General features: G+C 39.7%; 1 long non-coding RNA gene across 2 annotated transcripts; it reads left to right on the top strand.

The window, feature by feature from the left end:
- The first annotated feature begins 312 nt into the window (after positions 1–312).
- On the top strand, positions 313–3816 carry LOC136177215 (uncharacterized). 2 transcript variants are annotated; one of them, XR_010664853.1, is made up of 3 exons: positions 313–453; positions 2138–2421; positions 2831–3816. It is a non-coding gene; the product is annotated as an uncharacterized lncRNA (long non-coding RNA). The 2 variants fall into 2 exon arrangements; XR_010664852.1 differs by lacking the exon at positions 2831–3816 and having other exon boundaries at positions 2138–2683.
- The last annotated feature ends 11050 nt before the right edge of the window (positions 3817–14866 follow it).

Below are 14866 nucleotides of genomic sequence, written 5' to 3'. Positions count from 1 at the left end.
ACATTTTGAGAGAAAAAATAACTGTTTCTTTTATCAGATAAGTATTTGTTTTAGTCTAGTTGTAATCATTTGAAGATATATGTCATTTTTTTGTCATGACACTAGAATATTTTTATCTTTAAAAACATCTACACAAGTTACATATTTAGTTATCTTTGCAGATATTTCTTGCTTGTCTAAAGTACCAATTGTCCAATGTTTTGTCTGTTTTGGAGCTGACTTGTGGAGGAGATCAGAGGAAGCTTTGTGGAGTTGAAGGGTCCATGTGAAGAGGAGCTTTCAGTTCAGGAGAGGAGCAGGAGTCGCTGGTGATGATGGAGGATGAGGAGGAGATAAAGACATCTCTGGTGCACAGATCTTGTAGCAGAAGGAACTGTCGGAATGGGCCTTCATCAGCTCCTGTACGTCTGGATGTCTCTGAAGTCCACCTGAAAAAAAGCAAAAAGAAAATCTGTGAGTTTAAAACACTGTACATCAACGACGTCCATTAAGAAATCACATAAATCAACTGTGGGATTATTAAAGAAGGAACAGTCTGCAGATGGAGACAGAGGTGCATGTTGCTGGATGAAGGTGGAGGCAGTTAGGAAGCATTAGTAGGGGTGGAGGTAGCTGGCAGGCGACAGATCTGGCTGTTGTCTGGCAGATGCTTATGTTAAGGCTTTGTCTACAGTTGTCTGGAAGACTCTGCTTGCAGAAGTTTTAGGTGCATGCTCGGGCTTCTTTTGGGTTCTTGTGGTTGGAGTCCGGAGCAGGACGGCTGCCGATGTGTTACAGAGGCTGGAGTTTGAGGCTTGTTCTCTCTGCCAGAATCTGCAGGTGAAGGTGGTGGTGGTGGTGGTGCAGATGACTGGCAGAGGTAGCAGGTGGAGGTTGACATGGTATTTTGGTTTGCAGCAGTTGGATGGTAAAAGCTGCTGCAGATGCTGGAGGAGGTGCATAGTTGTCAGGATGGAGGTAGAACATTGATCCACAGCTGGGTGGTTTGAGGTGGAGGTTTGTTAAAGCTGTGTGGTTCTTTGGTTGTTTATCCGGCTGGAGGAGGATAAGATGCATGTTTAGTTTGTTGGTTGGAGAATGAGCATGAAAACAAGGTCTTAAAATGGTTTGCAGAGGTCTTTTTTTTGTCCTGCCAGGTGGTGCAGGTGGAGTCTTAGGCTGCAGTGTGTGACTCATCAAGAGTTCAAACTTAACACTACATATTTCCAAATTGGAGGCAGAGATTGTTAAAGTGTCCAGCAGGTGGTGCTGACGGCTGCTGGTGTGTGACAGAGGCTGGAGTTTGTGGTTTATGATCTCTGCCAGAATCTGCAGGTGGAGGTCGCAGCAACAAATTACTGGCAGAGGCAGTTTGTCAAGGATCAGGCTGCACCTTTCAGCCAGAATCTACTGATGGTGGAGGAGGAGATACAGATGTCTGGCTGAGGTAGCAGGTGGAGGTTGACATGTTTTCAGTGTTTGCAGCAGTTGGATGGTAAAAGCTGCTGGCAGACACTGGGGGAGGTAGATGGTTGGAGGCAGAACATTGATCCACAGCTGGGTGGTTTGAGGTGGAGGTTTGTTAAAGCTGCGTCGTCCTTTGGTTATGGTCTGGTAGGAGGAGGCTTAAGGTAGATGTTTGGTTTGTTGGTTGGAGATTGAGCATGAAAACAAGGTCTTAAAATTGGTCCTGGAAGGTGGTGCTGGTGGAGTCTAAGGCTGCAGTGTGTGACTCATCAAGAGTTCAAACTTTACACTACATATTTAGAGTTTGATGTTTGTGAACTCATAAAGTCTTTATGAGCTCTGTTTCCTGGCTCTCTTCACTGGAGGTCTCCCGGGCTCTGGTTCTCCTGATGTGTCCACATCATAGAGGGGAGGATAGACTCTGTCCCCTCCCACTGACATGTCCACATGCATCCGTCCATCTTCATGGACTGATTCAGTGAATGATGGACGGTCCAGTCGCTCCCAGAGCTTCTGTTTGAGGCGACGTCCGAGCTCTAGGCTGTAAGGACGAGGTCTGCCGCTCTTGAATCTGTGAGGATCAAAGAAACAGAAATGAAACACAACGATACATGAGATGAAAAAGTGTGATAGATTGGTGATGAAGAAAGTAATCGTTTTGTGTTTTTTTTTTATCACAAACATACTTCAGCATGTCGTCTACCACTGCATGGTAGATCAGCTGGAACTCCTCCACTGGACGGTTGTAGATGTTCAGATCTCCGTCAGGCTGCAGTGGAGCAGTGGAGGGTCGGGGGCCGGGGGCCTCGTCGGAGACCAGAGGCAGGTCGGCAGGTGAGATGGGGGACCGAGGCCTCGGGACCAGATGTTCGGCAGAAGATGTGGAAGGACGAGCAGCAGAGGTCCTCTTCCTCTTCTGGGCCGGTCTGGGAGGATGAGCAGAGTGCTGCTGTTTGGGTTTAAAAGATGAGGAAGGTCAGTAACATAGAGAGGATGTCAGGCTACAGTCAACTTCTTACAAGTAAACTACTTCTCTCACAAGAGAACAATCTGCAGCATAACATTTTGACAACAAAATGTATTTTAATGCATGATACATTTGAGTGATACTAAAGATTTCCACTATCAGTTTTTAGAAAGATAGATGATCCTGTCTCATGGCAGCATAGCAGACCCTTTTGTGTCAACTCCCCCTTGACTATTTTGTTTGTAACATTAAAGTCCTTTTTTAAATTTACATCATGACTCATCATTCAAAAATAATTTCACATGCAGAATTAACTTTTGCTCTTCATCACAAACTTTTTCTGTTAAACAATATACTTTTTTTTTTTTTCTTTAAACAAAATCTGAAAATAAAAAGTGTACCTGTTGGTCTCTGCAGGATGCTCTGGGCTTCCTGTCACTGTCTGCACGGCGTGCAGAGATTCTCCCTCTGTGACAGTAGCTGTGGTCTGCAAGGTGAACGGGCAAAACAAACTGCAACAAAACACAAAAACACACGTTAGAATCAGACTTATGTTTACAGTGAATGCAATAAGAAAACATAACTGAATATCAGATTAACAATGTCTATCTTCAAATTCAGAACAGGACCTTGAGGTCAGTAGAAAGTGAATGCCTTTGTGTGTCAGTTTGTGTTAAATGGGTACAAACTAGTCGAGGGCTTTTGTGTACTTGTATCATATATTTTAAGAGCCACAAATATACAGTTTAAAATTGTAGACAGTTTCTAACTTATTATTTATTCTTACTCTTTAGAATTTACAGGAAAATAACAACTAAATGTTGAATAAAAAAAGGAAGTCATACTACCATTAGATGTGTTCAACATTAACCTATAGCCTATATTATATGTGAGTAAAAACATTGATACATAACTATACACACATAGGTATATCTAGACTTTAATAATAAGAAAATGTGAAAAGGGTTTCATTCTCGTGAGTTATCTGAATATTTCCTCATTTATTGACTGTTTTTCTTGTAACAGTTGAACTTTCAGGAGGTGAAGTTTGGGCCTGTTAAACATTTGAACTCATGGCTACACTAACATTCAGAGGATCACTGTGTATCCCATCTGGAAGTTTATTCAATTGTAATTCATGAGATGTATATAAATATCACATGAACATTGTTTACAGAGGATATTTATCTCTTTAAAAGTACATTGATAATACATGGATACAGCTGGCTGCTTCTCAAAGTGTGAATGGTAACTTCTGAGATCGACACTTTTTAAATGTCACATTTTCCTTGATGGATGTTTGTAGATGACTTTAAATTATGTAATAAATCAAAATAAAGAGTTAGCCTACATAAATATGAATTGAATGTTTAACTGAGTTGTTGGTCTCTTTAAATAAATGAATCCGGTGTAGTTCAGTTCTGACAGTCTGCATGAAACACTGGAGATCGTCAAAATGATCAAATCTGACATTTTCCATCACTAAAGTTTCTTTATTTAGTTTAAAATATATGTAATATTCATAAATGAGACTCCAGAGGAAATATCTTCTGAACAAACCTTATCCGGTTCAGTTCAGGTGAGACAAATGTAACCATGACGGTAAACACCGGAGATTGACTAAAGGTGGTGAAATCTTACGTTTTCCATGACAGAAGTTTGTCGTTTGTCTGGGAAGACTTTAATTCTGCTCAGGGTGTCACAAGTTCTCAGTTGAATCGATAATTTTGTAGAAATCGTGGAGATAAAGTCGTGAAACAAGTTTCGTGGCTCATAGAGTTTTTGTTTGTGTTTAAATGATGATCTGATCAAAATGATGCACCTAGAAACGGACCATAGCAACCATGGAATCCTGCGCGTGCGTGACGTACGTGCGTATTGTTGCGTTCTGTATTTCACACATTCTCATGATTTTAAAAGACCCTTCAATAATATAGGCCTATATGAGACTGAGACATATTTCATTGAATTTATTTAATTATTTGAAGTAACAACAGCAGCTGGACTTGTTCGTCTTCATAAACGAGAAAGGTCACGTGCGCATTTTACGCACGTGTGGCAGCACAGGCATCTTCGTGTAACAGCTTTGACTGGACCTTTTTACATGTCTACATATCAGGCAGGAGTGCAGTTATAACCAGATAACTGATGCGGAAATGTTTGAATACTGCGTCTTCATCTGCAGCAGTTTTCAGGACTTTAAGTCACAACCTTATTCACAGAGTCCTCCAGAAGTTTCTGTGTTAACAAATAAGTATCACAGCTGAAGTTCAGAATATGTGTAGTGGCAATGTCTTCTAGCGTGCAAAAATTGTCCCTTGAGTCATAAGAGCCGACCTGTTTGTTCCTGATGCGTGTCCACTTCAATATAAACTCACGGATCCGTCGTTTCGTTTGATTTCTCTGTTTATTCACGAACAATTTCCACTTTTTTCCACAACAGATCCAAAATTAATATCAAAAACTCATGACTTAAATAGGATAAAAACAAACATGTGCTGTGTGGCTATACCTCCACCACAGTTCACAGACAAAGACGATCTCATTTTCTCACCACCTGTGCATCGCACCCACATTAATTAATCAGCTCCACCCATAACTCAAAATACCTGCCCAAATAAAACCATTATTTACCATAAAAGTGTCCATGTCAAAACAAATACTTCCCATGAATAAATACTTATTTAGAACGATACAAAATATATGCTCTATTAGCACAAACTTCTCAAACTAAATTAACCATCATTAAAATGGCTTCTACGAATCAAACACATTACAGCAAGTTGTTGAATAAAGAATGAGCCGCTGATAAAGTTTAAAGCAGTATATAAAGATGATTTTGTGATGTGTGCAAGTTTATTCTAACAAGAATCACAGGCAAAGACTTTTGGATGGAAACCATTCATTTCACATAACATTCAGTTTGAGACAAAAATGACTCCACGACCCACTTTTGGGTCACGACCCACCAGTTGAGAACCTCTGGTGTAAAGGACAGTTGGATCAAGAGAACTCAGGGTTAATATAAATGGATACATACAGAACTGTTTTTAAAGACATTAAAAAAAAACGTGTAATAGGCCTATATAAAATAAAATAAAAAATCATGAAAATGTTCCCAAAGCAGGGGAGAGCTAGGGTTCAGCCTCAGAGATAAGAGGACATTAATTGGAGAAACTCAAAGTCCCTATGTGTGTGTGTGTGTTGGTGTGGCTCTGCTTCCCTCCTCCTTTCCTCCTCTGAGAATGTACCCGCTGATTACAGTACTCCGCTATTACTTTCTTTGATTCCAGAAGTTGGATTTATTTTGAACTCATGCTCATTTGATACGTTTAAATTTTGACATGAATTAGTTTGGCTTTGCTGTTGCCATGGATTATTTAGTATTATAAGTTTGCAGAGGTTTTTTACTTGATTTGAATGATTCATTTAAAGACGCAGAGCAGTTGAAAGGAGGTGAAAGAATGTGCCTTTAGCTATTTATTTAACATTAATATGAGGGACACATGCTTACCAATATTTAAGAGTGAACACCCTGTTCTTAAGGTGGCCTCTCTTTACCAAGACTCTGCACTCCACCACATCTGGAGTAAGCCAAGTCCAGTGCAGGGAGGAGGAGTGGCCCTCCGTCTTGGAAAGTGGACTTGGTTTTTGTGCTTTTTAAGAGACTCTAGGCTTTTATATGGCAGGTCATGCACATATGGCAGAGGCTGCTATAAAGTCTTTATCAGTATTAACTTATCTATTCATACACATTCACACTCTAAGCAATTTTTGGAAAAGGGACTTACCCAAGGACACATCGGCATGTGTCTGCAGGAGCTGGGGATCCGACTCCAGACTGGTTGAGGAAACACCGACTCTACCACGGTGACACAGCCACCATGTTTAATTTCAACCTCAATTGAAAACATTAACTCAAGTACCTCCATATTAGGATTTTTGTAAATCAGAATAATGCACTTACCAGACCCATAGCCTACTTTTGCCTTTAAAACAAAGTTTAAGGACCGTCTAATTAAAGTTATTGTATCAGAATTATGAGTCCAAACACAGATTTCAGGATCTTTGTATCGAAACAATTTTATTTTGAAAATTCATGTTGTAAAATGTTTTTATAAACTAACAATCTTTCAAAAATAAAGGGATTGAACAAGTTTGACATGAAGTGAACAAGAAGGTTTATTGTTTTTTAAAGTTTGAACAATTAGTGACTCACATTGATGTCAAAAACTAGACTTAATATATTTTATCAAAGGTCAATTCTAATTAACGTGAAATAATTGAAGGCATTATATATTTGTTTTTGTTGTCTTTTTCATCAGGCTGTATTATTTATGAATATTTAACTTGTTTGAGACTTTATAGTTCCTAATTGTCTTTGAGAAATATAATAATTGTTTCTTTGAAGTTTTTTCATGTTGCCTTCCTGAGTGACTTCAACACAAATAACTACATTTATTAATCCAATTGTTACAGGTACTATGACAAATACACATTTTCTATTTCAATAATTTTATCAATCTATTATTTTAATGAATGAAGCACCAAACATAACTACAGGTACTGTGACTCTCAGACTATCCAATCACAGAGCTCACCAGCCAGTCAACTAACGGCTAAAAATAAAAGTTCTGTGCTGAAATACATTTTACACGTTGCCAAATCAAATTAAAATTATTACATATTATGTTAGTAATGAACGTTTGCGTGTTGTTGAATTATATTTACGGACAGATGGTTGACCTAGCTTTATGCTAGCTTATAGAACGGAGGATGTCATTTAGAATAAAAACACAGTCAGTCAGGATGACATTTTTTAGCACAATATTCTATTTTAACTCAGTTACAGCCTTATTTTAAATAAGATGTTAAATGAAAAATACTTCTACATTTTGAGAGAAAAAATAACTGTTTCTTTTATCAGATAAGTATTTGTTTTAGTCTAGTTGTAATAATTTGAAGATATATGTCATTTTTTTGTCATGACACTAGAATATTTTTATCTTTAAAAACATCTACACAAGTTACATATTTAGTTATCTTTGCAGATATTTCTTGCTTGTCTAAAGTACCAATTGTCCAATGTTTTGTCTGTAAGCTGTATCCACAGCTGGGTGGTTTGAGGTGGAGGTTTGTTAAAGCTGCGTCGTCCTTTGGTTATGGTCCGGCAGGAGGAGGCTTAAGGTAGATGTTTGGTTTGTTGGTTGGAGATTGAGCATGAAAACAAGGTCTTAAAATTGGTCCTGGAAGGTGGTGCTGGTGGAGTCTAAGGCTGCAGTGTGTGACTCATCAAGAGTTCAAACTTTACACTACATATTTAGAGTTTGATGTTTGTGAACTCAAAGTCTTTAGATCAGCTGGAACTCCTCCACTGGACGGTTGTAGATCAGATCTCCGTCAGGCTGCAGTGGAGCAGTGGAGGGTCGGGGGCCGGGGGCCTCGTCGGAGACCAGAGGCAGGTCGGCAGGTGGGATGGGGGACCGAGGCCTCGGGACCAGATGTTCGGCAGAAGATGTGGAAGGACGAGCAGCAGAGGTCCTCTTCCTCTTCTGGGCCGGTCTGGGAGGATGAGCAGAGTGCTGCTGTTTGGGTTTAAAAGATGAGGAAGGTCAGTAACATAGAGAGGATGTCAGGCTACAGTCAACTTCTTACAAGTAAACTACTTCTCTCACAAGAGAACAATCTGCAGCATAACATTTTGACAACAAAATGTATTTTAATGCATGATACATTTGAGTGATACTAAAGATTTCCACTATCAGTTTTTAGAAAGATAGATGATCCTGTCTCATGGCAGCATAGCAGACCCTTTTGTGTCAACTCCCCCTTGACTATTTTGTTTGTAACATTAAAGTCCTTTTTTAAATTTACATCATGACTCATCATTCAAAAATAATTTCACATGCAGAATTAACTTTTGCTCTTCATCATTAACTTTTTCTGTTAAACAATATACTTTTTTTTTTAACAAAATCTGAAAATAAAAAGTGTACCTGTTGGTCTCTGCAGGATGCTCTGGGCTTCCTGTCACTGTCTGCACGGCGTGCAGAGATTCTCCCTCTGTGACAGTAGCTGTGGTCTGCAAGGTGAACGGGCAAAACAAACTGCAACAAAACACAAAAACACACGTTAGAATCAGACTTATGTTTACAGTGAATGCAATAAGAAAATATAACTGAATATCAGATTAACAATGTCTATCTTCAAATTCAGAACAGGACCTTGTAATAATTTGAAGTTATATGTCATTTTTTTGTCATGACACTAGAATATTTTTATCTTTAAAAACATCTACACAAGTTACATATTTAGTTATCTTTGCAGATATTTCTTGCTTGTCTAAAGTACCAATTGTCCAATGTTTTGTCTGTTTTGGAGCTGACTTGTGGAGGAGATCAGAAGAAGCTTTGTGGAGTTGAAGGGTCCATGTGAAGAGGAGCTTTCAGTTCAGGAGAGGAGCAGGAGTCGCTGGTGATGATGGAGGATGAGGAGGAGATAAAGACATCTCTGGTGCACAGATCTTGTAGCAGAAGGAACTGTCAGAATCGGCCTTCATCAGCTCCTGTACGTCTGGATGTCTCTGAAGTCCACCTGAAAAAAAGCAAAAAGAAAATCTGTGAGTTTAAAACACTGTACATCAACAACGTCCATTAAGAAATCACATAAATCAACTGTGGGATTATTAAAGAAGGAACAGTCTGCAGATGGAGACAGAGGTGCATGTTGCTGGATGAAGCTGGAGGCAGTTAGGAAGCATTAGTAGGGGTGGAGGTAGCTGGCTGGAGACAGATCTGGCTGTTGTCTGGCAGATGCTTATGTTAAGGCTTTGTCTACAGTTGTCTGGAAGACTCTGCTTGCAGAAGTTTTAGGTGCATGCTCGGGCTTCTTTTGGGTTCTTGTGGTTGGAGTCCGGAGCAGGACGGCTGCCGATGTGTTACAGAGGCTGGAGTTTGAGGCTTGTTCTCTCTGCCAGAATCTGCAGGTGAAGGTGGTGGTGGTGGTGCAGATGACTGGCAGAGGTAGCAGGTGGAGGTTGACATGGTATTTTGGTTTGCAGCAGTTGGATGGTAAAAGCTGCTGCAGATGCTGGAGGAGGTGCATAGTTGTCAGGATGGAGGTAAAACATTGATCCACAGCTGGGTGGTTTGAGGTGGAGGTTTGTTAAAGCTGTGTGGTTCTTTGGTTGTTTATCCGGCTGGAGGAGGATAAGATGCATGTTTAGTTTGTTGGTTGGAGAATGAGCATGAAAACAAGGTCTTAAAATGGTTTGCAGAGGTCTTTTTTTTGTCCTGCCAGGTGGTGCAGGTGGAGTCTAAGGCTGCAGTGTGTGACTCATCAAGAGTTCAAACTTAACACTACATATTTCCAAATTGGAGGCAGAGATTGTTAAAGTGTCCAGCAGGTGGTGCTGACGGCTGCTGGTGTGTGACAGAGGCTGGAGTTTGTGGTTTATGATCTCTGCCAGAATCTGCAGGTGGAGGTCGCAGCAACAAATTACTGGCAGAGGCAGTTTGTCAAGGATCAGGCTGCACCTTTCAGCCAGAATCTACTGATGGTGGAGGAGGAGATACAGATGTCTGGCTGAGGTAGCAGGTGGAGGTTGACATGTTTTCAGTGTTTGCAGCAGTTGGATGGTAAAAGCTGCTGGCAGACACTGGGGGAGGTAGATGGTTGGAGGCAGAACATTGATCCACAGCTGGGTGGTTTGAGGTGGAGGTTTGTTAAAGCTGCGTCGTCCTTTGGTTATGGTCCGGCAGGAGGAGGCTTAAGGTAGATGTTTGGTTTGTTGGTTGGAGATTGAGCATGAAAACAAGGTCTTAAAATTGGTCCTGGAAGGTGGTGCTGGTGGAGTCTAAGGCTGCAGTGTGTGACTCATCAAGAGTTCAAACTTTACACTACATATTTAGAGTTTGATGTTTGTGAACTCAAAGTCTTTATGAGCTCTGTTTCCTGGCTCTCTTCACTGGAGGTCTCCCGGGCTCTGGTTCTCCTGATGTGTCCACATCATAGAGGGGAGGATAGACTCTGTCCCCACCCACTGACATGTCCACATGCATCCGTCCATCTTCATGGACTGATTCAGTGAATGATGGACGGTCCAGTCGCTCCCAGAGCTTCTGTTTGAGGCGACGTCCGAGCTCTAGGCTGTAAGGACGAGGTCTGCCGCTCTTGAATCTGTGAGGATCAAAGAAACAGAAATGAAACACAACGATACATGAGATGAAAAAGTGTGATAGATTGGTGATGAAGAAAGTAATCGTTTTGTGTTTTTTTTTAACACAAACATACTTCAGCATGTCGTCTACCACTGCATGGTAGATCAGCTGAAACTCCTCCACTGGACGGTTGTAGATGTTCAGATCTCCGTCAGGCTGCAGTGGAGCAGTGGAGGGTCGGGGGCCGGGGGCCTCGTCGGAGACCAGAGGCAGGTCGGCAGGTGAGATGGGGGACCGAGGCCTCGGGACCAGATGTTCGGCAGAAGATGTGGAAGGACGAGCAGCAGAGGTCCTCTTCCTCTTCTGAGCCGGTCTGGGAGGATGAGCAGAGTGCTGCTGTTTGGGTTTAAAAGATGAGGAAGGTCAGTAACATAGAGAGGATGTCAGGCTACAGTCAACTTCTTACAAGTAAACTACTTCTCTCACAAGAGAACAATCTGCAGCATAACATTTTGACAACAAAATGTATTTTAATGCATGATACATTTCAGTGATACTAAAGATTTCCACTATCAGTTTTTAGAAAGATAGATGATCCTGTCTCATGGCAGCATAGCAGACCCTTTTGTGTCAACTCCCCCTTGACTATTTTGTTTGTAACATTAAAGTCCTTTTTTAAATTTACATCATGACTCATCATTCAAAAATAATTTCACATGCAAAATTAACTTTTGCTCTTCATCACAAACTTTTTATGTTAAACAATATACATTTTTTTTTTCTAACAAAATCTGAAAATAAAAAGTGTACCTGTTGGTCTCTGCAGGATGCTCTGGGCTTCCTGTCACTGTCTGCACGGCGTGCAGAGATTCTCCCTCTGTGACAGTAGCTGTGGTCTGCAAGGTGAACGGGCAAAACAAACTGCAACAAAACACAGAAACACACGTTAGAATCAGACTTATGTTTACAGTGAATGCAATAAGAAAACATAACTGAATATCAGATTAACAATGTCTATCTTCAAATTCAGAACAGGACCTTGAGGTCAGTAGAAAGTGAATGCCTTTGTGTGTCAGTTTGTGTTAAATGGGTACAAACTAGTCGAGGGCTTTTGTGTACTCGTATCATATATTTTAAGAGCCATAAATATACAGTTTAAAATTGTAGACAGCTTCTAACTTATTATTTATTAACATTAACCTATAGCCTATATTATATGTGAGTAAAAACATTGATACATAACTATACACATAGGTATATCTAGACTTTAATAATAAGAAAATGTGAAAAGGGTTTCATTCTCGTGAGTTATCTGAATATTTCCTCATTTATTGACTGTTTTTCTTGTAACAGTTGAACTTTCAGGAGGTGAAGTTTGGGCCTGTTAAACATTTGAACTCATGGCTACACTAACATTCAGAGGATCACTGTGTATCCCATCTGGAAGTTTATTCAATTGTAATTCATGAGATGTATATAAATATCACATGAACATTGTTTACAGAGGATATTTATCTCTTTAAAAGTACATTGATAATACATGGATACAGCTGGCTGCTTCTCAAAGTGTGAATGATAACTTCTGAGATCGACACTTTTTAAATGTCACATTTTCCTTGATGGATGTTTGTAGATGACTTTAAATTATGTAATAAATCAAAATAAAGAGTTAGCCTACATAAATATGAATTGAATGTTTAACTGAGTTGTTGGTCTCTTTAAATAAATGAATCCGGTGTAGTTCAGTTCTGACAGTCTGCATGAAACACTGGAGATCGTCAAAATGATCAAATCTGACATTTTCCATCACTAAAGTTTCTTTATTTAGTTTAAAATATATGTAATATTCATAAATGAGACTCCAGAGGAAATATCTTCTGAACAAACCTTATCCGGTTCAGTTCAGGTGAGACAAATGTAACCATGACGGTAAACACCGGAGATTGACTAAAGGTGGTGAACTCTTACGTTTTCCATGACAGAAGTTTGTCGTTCGTCTGGGAAGACTTTAATTCTGCTCAGGGTGTCACAAGTTCTCAGTTGAATCGATAATTTTGTAGAAATCGTGGCGATAAAGTCGTGAAACAAGTTTCGTGGCTCATAGAGTTTTTGTTTGTGTTTAAATGATGATCTGATCAAAATGATGCACCTAGAAACGGACCATAGCAACCATGGAATCCTGCGCGTGCGTGACGTACGTGCGTATTGTTGCGTTCTGTATTTCACACATTCTCATGATTTTAAAAGACCCTTCAATAATATAGGCCTATATGAGACTGAGACATATTTCATTGAATTTATTTAATTATTTGAAGTAACAACAGCAGCTGGACTTGTTCATCTTCATAAACGAGAAAGGTCACGTGCGCATTTTACGCACGTGTTGACTGGACCTTTTTACATGTCTACATATCAGGCAGGAGTGCAGTTATAACCAGATAACGGATGCGGAAATGTTTGAATACTGCGTCTTCATCTGCAGCAGTTTTCAGGACTTTAAGTCACAACCTTATTCACAGATTCCTCCAGAAGTTTCTGTGTTAACAAATAATGATCACAGCTGAAGTTCAGAATATGCGTTTCGTTTGATTTCTCTGTTTATTCACGAACAATTTCCACTTTTTTCCACAACAGATTCAAAATTAATATCAAAAACTCATGACTTAAATAGGATAAAAACAAACATGTGCTGTGTGGCTATACCTCCACCACAGTTCACAGACAAAGACGATCTCATTTTCTCACCACCTGTGCATCGCACCCACATTAATTAATCAGCTCCACCCATAACTCAAAATACCTGCCCAAATAAAACCATTATTTATCATAAAAGTGTCCATGTCAAAACAAATACTTCCCATGAATAAATACTTATTTAGAACGATACAAAATATATGCTCTATTAGCACAAACTTAAATCAGACTTCTCAAACTAAATTAACCATCATTGAAATGGCTTCTAGAATCAAACACATTACAGCAAGTTGTTGAATAAAGAATGAGCCGCTGATAAAGTTTAAAGCAGTATATAAAGATGATTTTGTGATGTGTGCAAGTTTATTCTAACAAGAATCACAGGCAAAGACTTTTGGATGGAAACCATTCATTTCACATAACATTCAGTTTGAGACAAAAATGACTCCACGACCCACTTTTGGGTCACGACCCACCAGTTGAGAACCTCTGGTGTAAAGGACAGTTGGATCAAGAGAACTCAGGGTTAATATAAATGGATACATACAGAACTGTTTTTAAAGACATTAAAAATACGTGTAATAGGCCTATATAAAATAAAATAAAAAATCATGAAAATGTTCCCAAAGCAGGGGAGAGCTAGGGTTCAGCCTCAGAGATAAGAGGACATTAATTGGAGAAACTCAAAGTCCCTATGTGTGTGTGTGTGTTGGTGTGGCTCTGCTTCCCTCCTCCTTTCCTCCTCTGAGAATGTACCCGCTGATTACAGTACTCCGCTATTACTTTCTTTGATTCCAGAAGTTGGATTTATTTTGAACTCATGCTCATTTGATACGTTTAAATTTTGACATGAATTAGTTTGGCTTTGCTGTTGCCATGGATTATTTAGTATTATAAGTTTGCAGAGGTTTTTTACTTGATTTGAATGATTCATTTAAAGACACAGAGCAGTTGAAAGGAGGTGAAAGAATGTACCTTTAGCTATTTATTTAACATTAATATGAGGGACACATGCTTACCAATATTTAAGAGTGAACACCCTGTTCTTAAGGTGGCCTCTCTTTACCAAGACTCTGCACTCCACCACATCTGGAGTAAGCCAAGTCCAGTGCAGGGAGGAGGAGTGGCCCTCCGTCTTGGAAAGTGGACTTGGTTTTTGTGCTTTTTAAGAGACTCTAGGCTTTTATATGGCAGGTCATGCACAGATGGCAGAGGCTGCTATAAAGTCTTCATCAGTATTAACTTATCTATTCATACACATTCACACTCTAAGCAATTTCTGGAAAAGGGACTTACCCAAGGACACATCGGCATGTGTCTGCAGGAGCTGGGGATCCGACTCCAGACTGGTTGAGGAAACACCGACTCTACCACGGTGACACAGCCACCATGTTTAATTTCAACCTCAATTGAAAACATTAACTCAAGTACCTCCATATCAGGATTTTTGTAAATCAGAATAATGCACTTACCAGACCCATAGCCTACTTTTGCCTTTAAAACAAAGTTTAAGGACCGTCTAATTAAAGTTATTGTATCAGAATTATGAGTCCAAACACAGATTTCAGGATCTTTGTATCGAAACAATTTTATTTTGAAA

The sequence above is a fragment of the Labrus bergylta genome, chromosome 20 (genome assembly GCF_963930695.1).
Source record: "Labrus bergylta chromosome 20, fLabBer1.1, whole genome shotgun sequence".
Classification (NCBI taxonomy): Eukaryota; Metazoa; Chordata; class Actinopteri; order Labriformes; family Labridae; genus Labrus; species Labrus bergylta.
The sequence above is the reverse complement of the archived record's forward strand: the minus strand, read 5'-3'. Positions and strand labels throughout refer to the sequence as shown.